The 14,628-nt window shown below is 40.6% G+C and overlaps 1 long non-coding RNA gene and 1 pseudogene across 2 annotated transcripts; one reads left to right on the forward strand and one right to left on the reverse strand.

Moving 5' to 3' along the window:
- Nucleotides 1-3,475: 3,475 nt before the first annotated feature.
- Nucleotides 3,476-13,993, reverse strand: LOC105524803. The gene is made up of 4 exons (XR_001003813.1): nt 13,811-13,993; nt 11,768-11,952; nt 10,136-10,241; nt 3,476-3,657 (listed from the first exon to the last, which is right to left on the reverse strand). It is a non-coding gene; the product is annotated as an uncharacterized LOC105524803 (long non-coding RNA).
- On the forward strand, nt 4,143-6,382 carry LOC105524802 (annotated as a pseudogene). Its single transcript, XR_001003812.1, has one exon. The product of XR_001003812.1 is annotated as a bromodomain-containing protein 7-like (transcript).
- Nucleotides 13,994-14,628: the final 635 nt, after the last annotated feature.

The following is a 14,628-nucleotide window of genomic DNA, read 5'->3' on the forward strand; positions in this document are numbered from 1 at the left end:
CAGCCTGCAGAACAGTAATCCATCAGGGAGGTCAACGGCCACATTCCCAGAACAGCTGACCCTGTCAGTCATCGGAAAATACTGTTTACTCTGTAACTAATACTGGATACCAGGCACAAGAGGCACAAACCAAATTTTAAAAAAAGAGTTAGGCATAAACCTCATTCCCACTGGGACCACTTCACAAAAACAGTACTTGCTAAGTTCCCCCCCAAAATATTGCTTTATAAGAATGTCTGAGCAATAGTGGGAATTCTGAATCAAGTGTTCAAAGTTTTGCAACATACCCAACTATCTAATTTTTAGTGTACTGATGAAAATTCTTTAAGCTTCCCTAAGGACATAAGTGGTAGCGGAGTACATATGTTACTGAAAATTGAATTTCTCTTCTATTTATGTTGACTGGATTTTTTAAATAAAATTGAAAGTCCTTCTGAAGTGAAATGTCAGTTACTCCAGAGAAGGAAAGTCGGAATTATGCAATAGCTGCGCATGATAAGGCTGAACAAACCCCACAGTCAGGCAGGACAATTGCCCTGCTTCCTAGCCACCAAAAAATGTCCAGAGAGGGCAGACTTCTGCTGAACCTTCCTAAGTTCCCACAGATTTTCTTCGCTAATTACTCTCAACAGAAGTGAGTCTGTGTTACCCCAAAGGCCACTACTTCGATGTCTAGCCTCTGTGCAAAGGGATCCAATTTTGGGCTCTGGCCGACATGGAAGTTCCATTTAAAGCATGGCCAGGGAAGAGACTCAGAATTTGAAAGGCAAATTATTGCTCATTTACTTGACTATCTGTGGAAAATAAATCATCTCAGCTTAGCTTTGTCATCCCACCCGGTAAATCATCCCACCTGCCTTCTATAGTGTATTTTTAAAAGAAGGAAGATATCACAATGATTTATTTGCCTTTTGGGATCATTCACATTGTAACTCAAGGTACCCTAGTAACTCGTAACTGTGGCACACTGAGTTTCTGTGGTTTCAAAAGGTTCCGGGAAGAAGCTCAGCTACAGTAAAACAAAAACCAGGTAAAACCAGAGTTGCCTGAGTTGGAGATGAAGTTTGGTGAACTCTCCTTATTACCATATTAAAATCCCTTCCTAGGGAGGATTTTATTCACCGTTTTCTATACCTGCAATGTATGAAGAAGCATGACCAGGACTGTGCCTTCACTGCCTTTGCCCCGCCTTTCATACAGTGACTCAGCCAACCAGCATAATGAAAGCCCCGCTCTCACCTTCCTTCAGAGAGACGCACTGCTTTGGAAACTACCCCCAGTGTTCTCCTTACTTGTTGCAAGTAACAAGAATCCCCTTGTTAAATCCTCCTTGGTTGTGGTAATTGGGTTAACACCTGCCAAGCAATCAAAATCATCCATTGTGTGGGTCACACCACTATTCTCTTTCATGATTCCCACTAGTTGAGTTGATTGATGTTGGTGATTTCTAAGTGAATGCTCATGTGAAAAACAATGTCATTTTAGGACATTATCTGATTATTTTCTATCCAGTTCAGTAATATGATAATCATGGGTCAAGTACGTCAACATCCCTGTGTGGACATTGACAGCTTTCAGGAGTCAAACACACAGTCTAATGTCAAGAGTTTAGTTAGAAATGAACAGAATCGCATACACTACAGCAGGCTGAATGTGCTAAGTGCTGAGTTAGGAATATAAATGATGTGCTTCAAGAGCCAAAGAAAGAAAAGATGATTCTGTCTGGGGACATTGTTCATGATTTCACACAGATGTTAGATTTGAGCTGGGCCATCCTAATCCTTGCTGCTAAAAGTGATCTTTGGATATCAACATTCATGTCATGTGAGAGCTTATTAAGAATTAAAAACTTGAATCCCACCCCAGACATACAGAGACAGAATCTGCACTTTAATAAGGTCTACAGGTTAATCATATGGGCATTCAAGTTTCAGAAGCACTGATTTAACTATTTTAGAATTGCTAGAGATATAGAAAGACGGACATGTCAGGTGTTCACAAAAATAATGAAAGCCAGTAGATATAGAGGATTAATAGAGTGCCTACGGAGGATTTATGTCTGTCACCTAACAGTAAGGGTAAAAAACACCACAACCACTTATTAGGACCCAGTGACTCTGCTAAATGATTGATTATGCTATCTCATTTTGTGCTCTCAACAATCCCAAGAGCTAGCTCCATCGTTTCACAGATGAGAAAGCCAACACTAACAAGGGTTAAGCAATTTTCCAAGTCTACATAGAGAGAAAAGAGTAGAGCCAGGATTCAAAACTGATATTTACTTCCAAACTAGACCTTTCAGCCACTACCTACTCTAAGCCTCGCCAGGAAAAAATCCCAGTCCTTATCAACACTCCCCTAGAGAACAAGAGGGCCTGAAGCCCACAGGTAGAGCATCCCAGGCAGCCCACACTCTATTCTTCCTTCCATCCTTCTTTATTTCTTAAACTCCTACACCTGATGGAATAAGAAAGGAAGACTGACAATACTGTTTTGGTGACTAAGGTAATTATTGTTTCATTAAAAATAGAACTTTCGGGAGACCCACTCCTGGGTAACCTCCATTCTCAGCATGAGGAAGCTTCCTCTCTTCTTTTTTTTTTTTTTTTTTGGACTATTAAACTTTCCACTCCTAAACCTATCCCCAATAAAATTAAAAAATAATAATAACTTTTTATTACCAACTAAATTTATATACACCATAGAAAATTTGGAAAATATAAAGAGAAAAATTTAAATTATCTGTAAAACCACAACTCAAATATACCACAGTTAACATTAAGATATATTTCTGGCTGGGTGCAGTGGCTCAGGCCTGTAATGCCAGCACTTTGGGAGGATGAGGCGGGCAGATCACGAAGTCAGGAGATCGAGACCCTCCTGGCCAACATGGTGAAACCCCATCTCTACTAAAAATGCAAAAATTAGCTGGGCATGGTGGTGTGCACCTGTAGTCCCAGCTACTCGGGAGGCTGAGGCAGGAGAATCGCTTGAACCCGGGATGCAGAGGTTTCAGTGAGCTGAGATCGGGCCACTGCACTCCAGCCTGGTGAATTAGCACATTTTTGGAAATGTCTCTAGTTATCATGTATTACTACTAGAATATTATAGTGTACATAATGATTGATGTATTTCCAAAAATAATAGATATTTTATCAAGAGCTCCTGTTGACACACTATAGCAAGTAAGAAGCATAGGTTATTCATGGACATAGAATTACAGTGCTTCACCGATTTAAAGACCCAAAAGTAAAGCCATCTTATATAGCAATACTTGATTGCAGAAACAGAAACTGACTTGAGAACAATAATAACAATACTGTATACTATAAGGCATATCTCATGGTACTCAGCCAGGCTTCATGAGGGCTACAACCAGAAATTAGAAAGTCATCATCAACCAGTTCCTCTGTTAGATCCCATGAACTCTTATCTTTTTCTTTCTTTGTATGTCTGCTTTCGTCTTATTTTCCTTAAAATCTGCTTTCTTTGTGCAAGGGGGAAAAGATACCTGCACCTCTAGTCCAAAATGTTCATGTCTCTCAATCCAAGGCATGCATACAAACTGACTTGCTTTCTCTGAATTTCCAGTTCTAAATTCCCAGAGGAAAAACTCCAATTTGCCCGGCATGAGTCAGGTGTCCATCATGATCCAATCTGCAAAGGGTAGTGGGAGATTAGAGGGGGCGGTGGGTGAGGAAGGGAGGAGGAGACCCAGCAGAGTCACATATTCTCAACACAAGGGAGTTGAGGAGGCATCATTAAAAGGGTCTGCTAAAAACTGGGAAAACACAAACAAACCAAAAATATAACTAATAAATGTTTATATTTCCCTGAATTTTATCCCAATCTCTTTTCTATTCTTACATTTAATAATATTTCCTTCTAGGCTTTTCTATAGATAGTATATTTTTGTTGTGATAATGATGTATACACTTTATACCTTAATCTAAGAATTCTTCGTATTACTGTAAAGTCTTGAAAAACATTTTAAATCAGTAAAGCACCAATACCATTCCCACTTCATTGGAAACTCAGATTATTTCCCATGATTTCAAACAAATCTGAGATCACCACCTTTGTGTGCAGAAAGCTATTTTTCTGTTTTGAGTTACTTCATTAAAACTCTCTTCCAGCGCCGCCCTCCTGCCTCGTGGCGCGGGGTCTCGCGGGCCCCGCTCCCGCCCTCCGCTGGCCTGGCCCGGATGGGAAGCGGTGCCGCAACCCCTGGGCGTGGCGCGCGGGGCGGGCACTGGGGCCCGGTGGGATATGGGCAGGAAGCCCGAGAAGCACAAGTCGGACAAACACCTCTATGAGGAGTATGTAGAGAAACCCTTGAAGCTGGTCCTCAAAATAGGAGGGAACGAAGTCACCAAACTCTCCATGGGCAGCTCGGGACACGACTCCAGCCTCTTCGAAGACAAAAACGATCATGACAAACACAAGGACAGAAAGCGGAAAAAGAGAAGGGAGAGAAGCAGGTTCCAGGGGAAGAAAAGGGCAGAAAACGGAGAGAGTTAAGGAGGATAAAAAGAAGCGAGATCAAGACCGGGTGGAGCATGAGGCGGAAAAAGACCTCCAGTGTCACGTCCCTGTGAGATTAGACTTGTCTCCTGAGAAGCCTCTCACAAGCTCTTCAGCCAAACAAGAAGAAGTAGAACAGACACCCCTTAAAGAAGCTTTGAATCAACTGATGAGACAATTGCAGAGAAAAGATCCAAGTGCTTTCTTTTCATTTCCTGTTACTGATTGTATTGCTCCTGGCTACTCCATGATCATTAAACACCCAATGGATTTTAGTACCATGAAAGAAAAGATCAAGAACAATGACTACCAGCCCAAAGATGAACTAAAGGATAACTTCAAACTAATGTGTACTAATGCCATGACTTATAATAAACCAGAGACCATTTATTATAAAGCTGCAAATAAGCTGTTGCGCTCAGGGATGACAATTCTTAGCCAGGAAAGAATTCAGAGCCTGAAGCAGAGCGTAGACTTCATGGCTGACTTGTAGAAAACTCGAAAACAGAATGATAGAACAGACACCTCACAGAGTAGGGAGGAGGGAGGCTGCTGACTGAGAGAGAGAGAGAACTCTGGAGATGCCAAAGCACACGCCATCAAGAGTCCCAGCAAACAAAATAAAAAGAAAAATAACATATGCTTGAAGATAAGTTTAAAAGCAATAATTTAGGCAGAGAGCAGGAGCAGCTTGACCGCATCGTGAAGGAATCTGCAAGAAAACTGACCAGGCGGCTTGTGAACAGTCAGTGCGAATTTGAAAGAAGAAAACCAGAGGGAACAACGATGTTGGGACTTCTCCATCCTGTGGATCCCGTTGTAGGAAAGCCAGGCTACTGCCCTGTGAGACTGGGAATGACAACTGGAAGACTTCAGTCTGTAGTGAATACTTTGCAGGGGTTCAAAGAGCATCAAAAGAACAAAGTCACTCCAGTGTTGTCTTTGAATTACGGGCCCTACAGTTCTTAGGCACTGCATTATGACTCCACATTTGCGAATATCAGTAAGGATGATTCTGAGTTGGTCTATTCAACCTATGGGGGAGACTCTGATCTTCCAAGCGATTTCAGCATCCATGAGTTTTTGGCCATGTGCCAAGATGGCAGATAGTTTACTGGATGTTTTAACAAAAGGAGGACATTCCAGGACCCTACAAGAGTTGGAGATGTCATTGCCTGGAGATGGAAGGCCACACTAGGACACTTGACACAGCAAAAGAAATGGAGATTACAGAAGTAGAGCCACCAGGAGGTTTGGACTCCAATACTCAAGACAGGCTCATAGCGCTGAAAGCAGTAACAAATTTTGGTATTCTAACTGAAGTTTTTGACTCTGAAGAAGCTCAAATATTCCAGAGGAAACTTGATGAGACCACCAGATTGGTGGTCTCAGGGAACCCCAGGAAGCCCAGAATGAATGTTTGAGCACCAGACACCCTCCCATCATGATCTGTCTCTTGGGTCCCTCATACAGAGAAATGCATCCTGCTGAACAAGTGACCAGTAATCTTAAAGAATTTGCACAGCAAGTAACTCCAGGTGATATCGTAAGCACCTATGGAGTTCAGAAAGCAATGGGGATTTCCATTCTTTCCCCTGTCATGGAAAACAACTTTGTGGATTTGACAGAATATATTGAAGAACCTAAAAAGATGGATGTTGCTGACTGTGGACCTGGTGGAAGTTGAGGCCGCCTGGTATTTGATTATATATTATGCACATACTTTTTCATTCTTAACTTAGAAATGCTTTTCAGAAGATATTAAATATTTGTAAATTGTGTTTTTAATTAAACTTTGGAACAGTGAATTTGAATGTTCCAGAGGCTGGACTTGTATTAGGTAATAAAGCTGGACCTGGGACTCATACAAAAAAAAAAAAAACCTGACTTACAGATGCTGAATTTTACCAGAATGAAGATAACAAAAATTGTGCAAGTTCTTGATAGATACTGCTAAATTTCTTTCCAAAAGAGTTGCATGAATGTGTCTTTCACATATCCTCATCAGCATGATATTATTGTATTTAAAAATTTGCCATAGTTAATAATAATTTATTGTTGAAATAACTAAAACAGTAGAATTGGAATGTTCTTAACACAAAGAAGTAATAAATGTTTAAGGTGTTGGATGTTGCAATTACCCTGATTTGATCGTTACACATCGTATGCTTGTATCAAAATATCACATGTACCCCGTAAATAATAAATATATGCAACTAGTATGTATCTGTAAAAACTAAAGATCATTTTTTTAAGTTGCTATACTGGAAATTTAAGATAGAAGTAACATTCACTGGCTTTTATTTTTTTTAGACAGAGGCTCACTCTGTCACCAGGCTGAAGTGCAATGGTGCAATCTTGGCTCACTGCAACTCTACCTCCTGGGCTTAAGCAATTCTCATGCCTCAGCCTCCTGAGTATCTGGGATTACAGGTGTGTGCCCCCACACCTGGCTAGTTTTTGTACTTTTAGTAGAGATGGGGTTTTGCCATGTTGGCCGGGCTGGTCTCAAACTTCTGGCCTCAGTGCTCCATCCGCCTCAGCCTCCCAAAGTGCTAGGATTACAGGCATGAGCCACGGTGCCAGACTTTAATGGCATTGTTAAAGCAACATCAGTATAAACATGGTTTCTTCTATGTAACTTTTGAGGCTTAATCACCACATATTGGCCAATTACCATTAAACCTCCTTTAGCAGCCAGAACTAAACATGCCATTCTTCCTTGGTACCACCATTCATTCATCCAACAAACATTAGTTGACTACCTGTTAGCTGCCAAGCACTGTTTGAAACTTAGAAATAGAAATATATAGCTATATGGTCCCTGTTCCTAAAGGTACTGTTACATGAAGGATGGCAGCCCTCATGGAAGTAGACATAGTAGAGAAGAATCACTGCATCCCACTCAGGGCTTCCCTGCATAGCCCTGGAACTCCCTCAGTAATACACACCCAACAGGTCCTCAGGTCAGCTCTGGTCCTTCAGAAAGTTCCAAGGAATGAGGGAGGGTAGCACTCTGAACACATTTCAACCACAAATCCCAGGCCTCCCTAGCACTTCGTTTTTCCTGCTTAATGAAAAAAGAATGCCTAAAAATGCATTATAAGAATGGATGAGGCTGGGCGCAGTGGTTCATGCTTGTGATCCCAGCACTTTGGGAGGCAGAGGTGGATGGATCAATTGAGGCCAGGAGTTCAAGACCACTGACCAACAGGGTGAAACTCCGCCTCTAATAAAAATACAAAATAATAGCCGGGTGTGTTTGGGGGCGCTCTGTAGTCCCAGCTACTTGGGAGGCTGAGGCAGGAGACTTGCCTGAACCCGGAAGGCAGAGGTTGCAGTGAACCAAGATCATGCCACTGCACTCCAGCCTGGGTGACAGAGTGAGACTCCGTCTCAAAAAAAAAAAAAAAAAAAGAAGGGATGAGACGTTCCTTTGGAATTTATTCAAACATATCAAAGTTTTTTAAACCCAACTATAACATCTGGAGCAGACAAAATCTACACTCAGTAGTAGATTCTTATGATCTCTCTCTCCCTCCCTCTCTCCCTCTCACTGACTACAGTTTATTAATATAAATGTTGCTCCCAATTTGAGAAGTTCATTGAGGTATAATTTAGAATTAATAAGCTCAGGCAATAGTATACAATTAATGTACTTCCCAAGTTAGGCAGGAGTTTAATGTCACCTCATAAAACCAAGTATTTGTGATTATCAAAGTACCAGCTGTGAACTGATCAGGAACACAATAGGAATGTTGTTAATTATCATTACCCAGAGGAAAACAATTAGTTTCTTTGTAGGGAAAATGAAAACAAATGTTGCTATTTTCATTTTAATTTCAACCACTGAGGTTGATAAAACTCAGAATTGGTCTACCAGTTTTGGTCGTCCTATTTCTAAACATTATAAACTCATTAATGCATTAGCAGATTGCCTGTTAATCTTCATGTCCATAAATTAATTGGAACACTAGTCACTGGATAATTGGTACATTGTTTTTAGGGGGCATAAAGTAACTGCCAAACCCCAAGGTAAAAAGGGCGACTAAAACACCTTTGGAGAAAATGATGTAATCTAGCTTTCTTAAGACTTCAGAGGTTCATCAAAGTCTTCTTTAACCCATTATCCTTTCCTTTAAGCATGGCAAATAGACTTTCCTTCCCCTTCACACCTTGCAGATAAATCTCAAAATCATCAGATCAGAGTAACAGGGAGTATTTCTTGGCCTCAGTGAACAACTTGAGTTCAATTGCAGCCTTCTCTTCTCTAGAGCCATCAGGCATGAGGACCCGCTGTCCACTTGGGTTAGGAACCACGCTGTTCATAGGGAATGTTACGTTTTGTTTGGAACAGAGTATGATACTTCTGAAATATCGAAGACAGTGCTAGGCCATTTGGGTAGCTCAAAAATGCAATAAGGGCTGGGCACAGTGGCTCACACCCTTAATCTCAGCACTTTGGGAGGCTGAGGCAGGAGGATCTCTTGAGCTCAGGAGTTCAAGATGAGCCTAGACAACATAGCAAGACCCTGTCTCCCACAAGAAATATTTTAAAATTTAAAAAAAAAGAGCCAGGCATGATGGTGTGCATCTATAGTCCTGGCTACTTGGGAGGTGGAGGTTGGAAGAGCCCTTGAGCCCAAGGTGTCAGGGCTGCAGTGAGCTATGACTACATCACTGCAATCCAGCCTGTGTGACACAGCAAGACTCTGTCTCTAAAAAAGAAAAACAAACAAGCTAGAAGATGTCGAATGATTTATTGTTTTTAAATTTTTGGAGCTTTTAGGAAGCCTGCAGATTACAAAGTGCAGGCAGACACAAGCATTAAAAACAAGAATATCAGGAATTCTGACCCCAGGGAAAGATAAGCAGTCACATCCTTTGCGCTAGGACGTAGAACTCAAGCCTAAACCTACATATCTTGATTTTACAAATCCATCTCATGTCATTTTCATGCCATTAGTTAAAGACATTTATGTGTCACTAAACGTCTTCCAACAGATCAGCTTTACTGCATAGGCTCCAGTAAGAGGTTGGAAGAGAAAAGTATTTGAGTCCAATGCCTATATTTACGGCTTTAGGCATTTACTTACATTCTTTGGGCCTCAGTTTCCTATCAGAAAAATGCAGATAAGAATAGCAACTTTGCCACAGTACTGTTTGAGGGATGAAGTGCAAAAAATGATCACTATACGTCAGTATTCTCTTTGTGGAAACTGCCATTCTCTAATTACTTTAGGTTGTCAGTAGATGAACAAACCTGAACAACAAACCAATAGCCAAGGGTCCATGGAGAGAAATTACTGTTGCAATTGAGTGAAACAAGTTAGTGGTGTGATATATGTAATGACTGGCATCATTGCCATTGTGCTGCATACTAATTAGGTATAAATAATAAGACACGGATATAAATGTCTGTAATTAGTATTTCTTTTACAGGAAAGTTCAATTTTTCATTTTTCTCTTCTCATTTTGTCCATTCTTCATATCTGTAATCAGCATCAATATCAGCAATTTTCCAAAATACAGCTTCACTGTAATCACTCATAGGAACAATCACCCATATTAAAAGATAGAGCCCCTTGCCCTTGAACCAAGATGTTCTTACTTCAGTGCTAGGTGTTTCAATTCATGGTTCAACCAGGAACGTTTTCCACTGGGGTTTGCAGTACTAGAGGCAGTAAAACATTTGGACCACGAGGTCACTTCTTCTCCTTTGAAGGCAATGGAGGACTGTTCACAGCATAAAGAAAAAGAGGAAGAAAGTCAACATCTGTGGAGGCACCCCCAGGTATACGGCACTGCTAGATGGCTTTTCAATTTTGTATCTACATCTCCTACCACCCTCATAAGGTAACTATGACATTATTCCCCTCTTACATGTGAGCAAGTTATACCTAACAAATGTCAAATAACTTATCTAAGTCCACAGCTAGAAAGGGCAACACAAGAGTTTGAATTGAGATCTGCTCCACATAAAATCCTAGCCTGCTGTATTAGCAAGTGAGTCCGAGCAAAAGCCCTGAACTCAAAAGTATGTGGGTGTGTGGCCCAGGAGGGCAGAACCCAGGGAGAGAGAGCTCTGAAACCTAGGAAGTGAGAGTTTTGAAAGAGATGAAGAGGATCAAGGATTAATCAAGGAAAGGGGAGAGGGGGAATTAAGTCAGTTCATGATCACTTTCACTATAAAAGTTTTGCTCTGGGAAAGGCAATGGGTGAGTTCAAGGTGTATCAGCTAGGCTTTAATAGGGGAAGCAGAGCCACTATGAGCATTATGTTAAATCCATAAAGGATTTACCATAGGAATTAGAGTTTACACAATTGTGGGAAAAGCAAGGAAAGGAAAGGTCTGGAAGAGGGAGTCGGAGGATGGAAAAGTCAGGAAGCATTGACTCGGGTTGGTAAGACAACGCTTTCAGAGAGACTTAAGAAGTGAAGCACAGCCAACCTGTAAAGCAGGGCTGTGAGCAGGAGCTCAGGGAGACCTCAGGAGAGCTTTTGTCTTTGGTAGCTACTGCCTCTGTGAGTCTGAAATCAAGCATCCGGTGGTGGGCCTGTAGTCTGGTCAGCAGGTCCTGCAGTCTGGATGATGAGAGGACCATCATGTGGAGGACAGTGAGGATAAACTGGGACTCACCAGGTACCTCTGCATCTATTCATCTCTGTATCTGGTGTACTTCCAATAGTGTATTTCCACTAAAGTTCCTCTCCTGACTTATGCTACAGGAAAGGGATTCTCCTACTATATTTCCAAGCTTAATCAAGCTGTCAATAGGCACAATTCAAGACAAAGAGTGATGGAAGGAAAATCAGTTAGGAAGCTATGTTATAAAAGCCCATGCACAATGTGACTAGTAGAGAGAGAAAAAATGATTTAAGAAACAGGAAAAAAATGCAAGTGGATTTGGCAATTCACTAAATAAATATAAAGAATTTATTTTTAGGGTTAACTGTAGCTAAAATTAGAAATATCTCAATTGATAGATAAATTATAATTGGCAACAATGATTTACATAAGCATACTAATAGTCCAATTCTAGCATTACCAAAGGATTTTAAACCTTTGATAATATTTCCCACTGGGGAAACCCTTGCCTCTTGCAGCACATTGAACAGTAAAAGCCACATTAAACTATAGTTTTTAAAATTTCAAATACGAAAATATTTTTTCATATGAAATACTATCAAAACTTTATAAAAGTAAGAAAATTTCTTAGAGGTGATACATGATATTACTCACCTACAACAGGTTTTCTTGTGAGTGTAAAAAATTATGATAGATTTTTAGCAGTGAAGATTCTTCTTGTGTTTGGAGGATTGAAGACCTATGACTCCAACAGACAAAAGAGTAAGATGTGCTTGGAATGCTTGCCTTCCAGAATATTTGAAGCAATTAAGCAATCTTGCTCCTATTTCCTCTAACTACTGAAAAATCAAATCTCATAAGAATCCCTGTTGATCCCCAAATCCATCCAACACAACTTATTGAGGCTCCCCTAGCTGACCCACAAAGTAAATAAGCCTTGAATGATACAAAAGAAAAGAGTCTTCTCTAGCTTTCTTAGGAAACAGAAAAACCAACAGCTTTTCAGGTAAATCCCGTGTGAGCATCAAAATCTTTCTCTTCTAAGTGACACCAGAGGCATAACGTAAGGATCATTGGATTGAGAGTTTAGATGTCCAATGTTTCTTGTTTTGTCTCTGATACTAATTAGTTACTTTGTCTCACTGAGAATCTACTTTTTGTCATTAAAATGAGTGAACTAGGCCATATAATCTTTACCTTTTTTACTTTTTGTTATCTAAAATCTTTTTTTTGTTTTTGTTTTTGTTTTTCTTTTTGTTTTGAGACAGAGTCTCACATCATTGCCCAGGCTGGAGTGCAGTGGGTGCTCTCGGCTCACTGCAACCTCCGCCTCCCAGGTTCAAGCAATTCTCCTACCTCAGCCTCCCTAGTAGCTGGGATTACAGGCACCCGCTACCACACCCAGCTAATTATTTTTGTATTTTTAGTAGAGACAGGCTTTTGTCACTAAATCTAATAATGACCAAACAGTAATAGGCTCAATAAATTCCATCCACTCTCTGAGCAAAACATAATGCAGAAAGTTCTTGAAATCTTTGTCTACTGCTAGTCTGTCTACCAAGCACATCCCTTAAAGTCTCCATATGGAATCATATTTTGGTTTAAAGTTGGACAGTTTCCTTTAGCCAGTCGTACTTTCTGGTCAGACATTTTATCAAGATCCCAAGACTCCTAACCATAAGCAACATTTCCTTTCATCTGTGGGTCCTCAGTAGTTACCTGCTTTTCTTGTAACATACCCTGTTTCACTTGAATGCCAGTAATAACCTTCTCAGATAGATACTGGGGGTGACATTATAGACATTTTCTAACAGAAGTTTCTGAGGGCCAAGGAAATTAAATGGTCAACCAATACCATTTGGATGTTTGTTAATATCAAGTCATCATGCCTCCAGACTCATAATCTTATGTTCCTTTTCTTATAATTTGCTGAAGGGATTTTTAGATTATAACGTCTATCGGGGGCAACCACTTTGAAGGTTACAAACATTATATAAGATAATTAAAAACAAGATTCATAACACAGAGGTGCTTCATTTCTGTTCTCTGAAGCAAGCTATTGGCCAGTGTGAACCCACTGACCACATGGTCAGTTTGCATCAGTGAAAACAGAACTACGTCACTACGCCTTGTCCAGAACTGCTATTGTGCAAGTTAACCAAATGTATGTAGTTCTATGTCCTGCACAGATGCAGGACTTTTCTTCTCGGTCACTTTGCAAGCTGGGAACTCCCAGCTTGCAACACCCTGCCTGGGCCTCGCTCTGCCACACTGGCATGCCCCAGCTTGCCTGTGTCATAGCTTGTCACCCCATTTGGTGATTCCTGAGCTTGTACTGCACCAAGAAGAATGAGGATACACTGGACATTGAAGGGTGAGGAGGGCAGAGAATAATTTTATTGAGCAACAGAACAGCTCTCGGTGGAAAGGGGAAGCAGTGGGTGATTACCTTATCCAAAGGTGGGAAAGTCCCCCATGTGGCTGGGTCGCAGGCTTTAAACCTTCCACTTGAAAGTAGGGTTTCACCGGGTACCCACTCCTATCTGCCTAGGCATTTGGCTTCCTCCTGTCTCTATCAGCACTAGAGATAGCAAATATAAGTGTCTTCGCCAGTCAACCAAGCACTTTTAATTAGTTAGGTGAGCATGTTATAAAACAACAGAAAATGAAGACTGTAGTGAACCAGATACTACCTACCCTTACTCAGCTCCAGCAGACTCTTGCCGTATGGGAATGCAGGCCCAGGATTTCCAGATCTTCCCATTTTTCCAGAAAAACTAGTTTCCAGAAAAACTAGTTTCATCTGTGAAATCTCTTGATTGTTAAATGTTGGAAACTGATTCATTTTTTTATTCTGTACAGGTTAAAAAACGAAAAAAACAATACACCACTATCCATGGCTGTAGGTCAGAGTAGGCCAGCAGATCACCAATATACAGTTTCTACTAAATACCACTGTTAATACAAGAAAAATATTTGCCTTATTGGTTTACAAGTTCCAGAAGAGTGGAACCAAAACTAAGTTCTAAGTAATTAGCGTCAGGTAAAATAAGGCTATAGCACAATTATCATGGAGAGGATGAAGACCAAAGTGCTGAGTAAAGTATTTGCCTAGATTTCCATCCTTCACGCCTGTGATCCAGCCATATGCAATCACTTGTTCTTGAGTAAATCATACACTCTGTCACTTCCAGGTCTTTGCACATGCAGGCCCTGGTGCCTAGATAACCTCCATACCTTCCTCTTGCTTTTATCAATCACCTTATCTTCATGCTCCAGATCCCAGGTCAAGTCTCTCTGTTCCAGCTAACAGAGAGCAACTCCATACCCTCTCTGATGCTTTTGCAGTGCAAAGCTCTATGCTTTATCATTCACACAGTACTATTCTTGTCTGTTTTCTTGTATTTCTTCATGATGAATCCAGAAGCAACTTAAATGCAAAATCCCTGTTTTATTAGTATTTGTAGTCTTAACTTCTAAAACATTGTATGGAACATAGTTAGTGAACAATATTT

This window comes from Colobus angolensis, unplaced genomic scaffold, assembly GCF_000951035.1.
Source record: "Colobus angolensis palliatus isolate OR3802 unplaced genomic scaffold, Cang.pa_1.0 Scaffold51, whole genome shotgun sequence".
NCBI classification, from domain to species: domain Eukaryota; kingdom Metazoa; phylum Chordata; class Mammalia; order Primates; family Cercopithecidae; genus Colobus; species Colobus angolensis.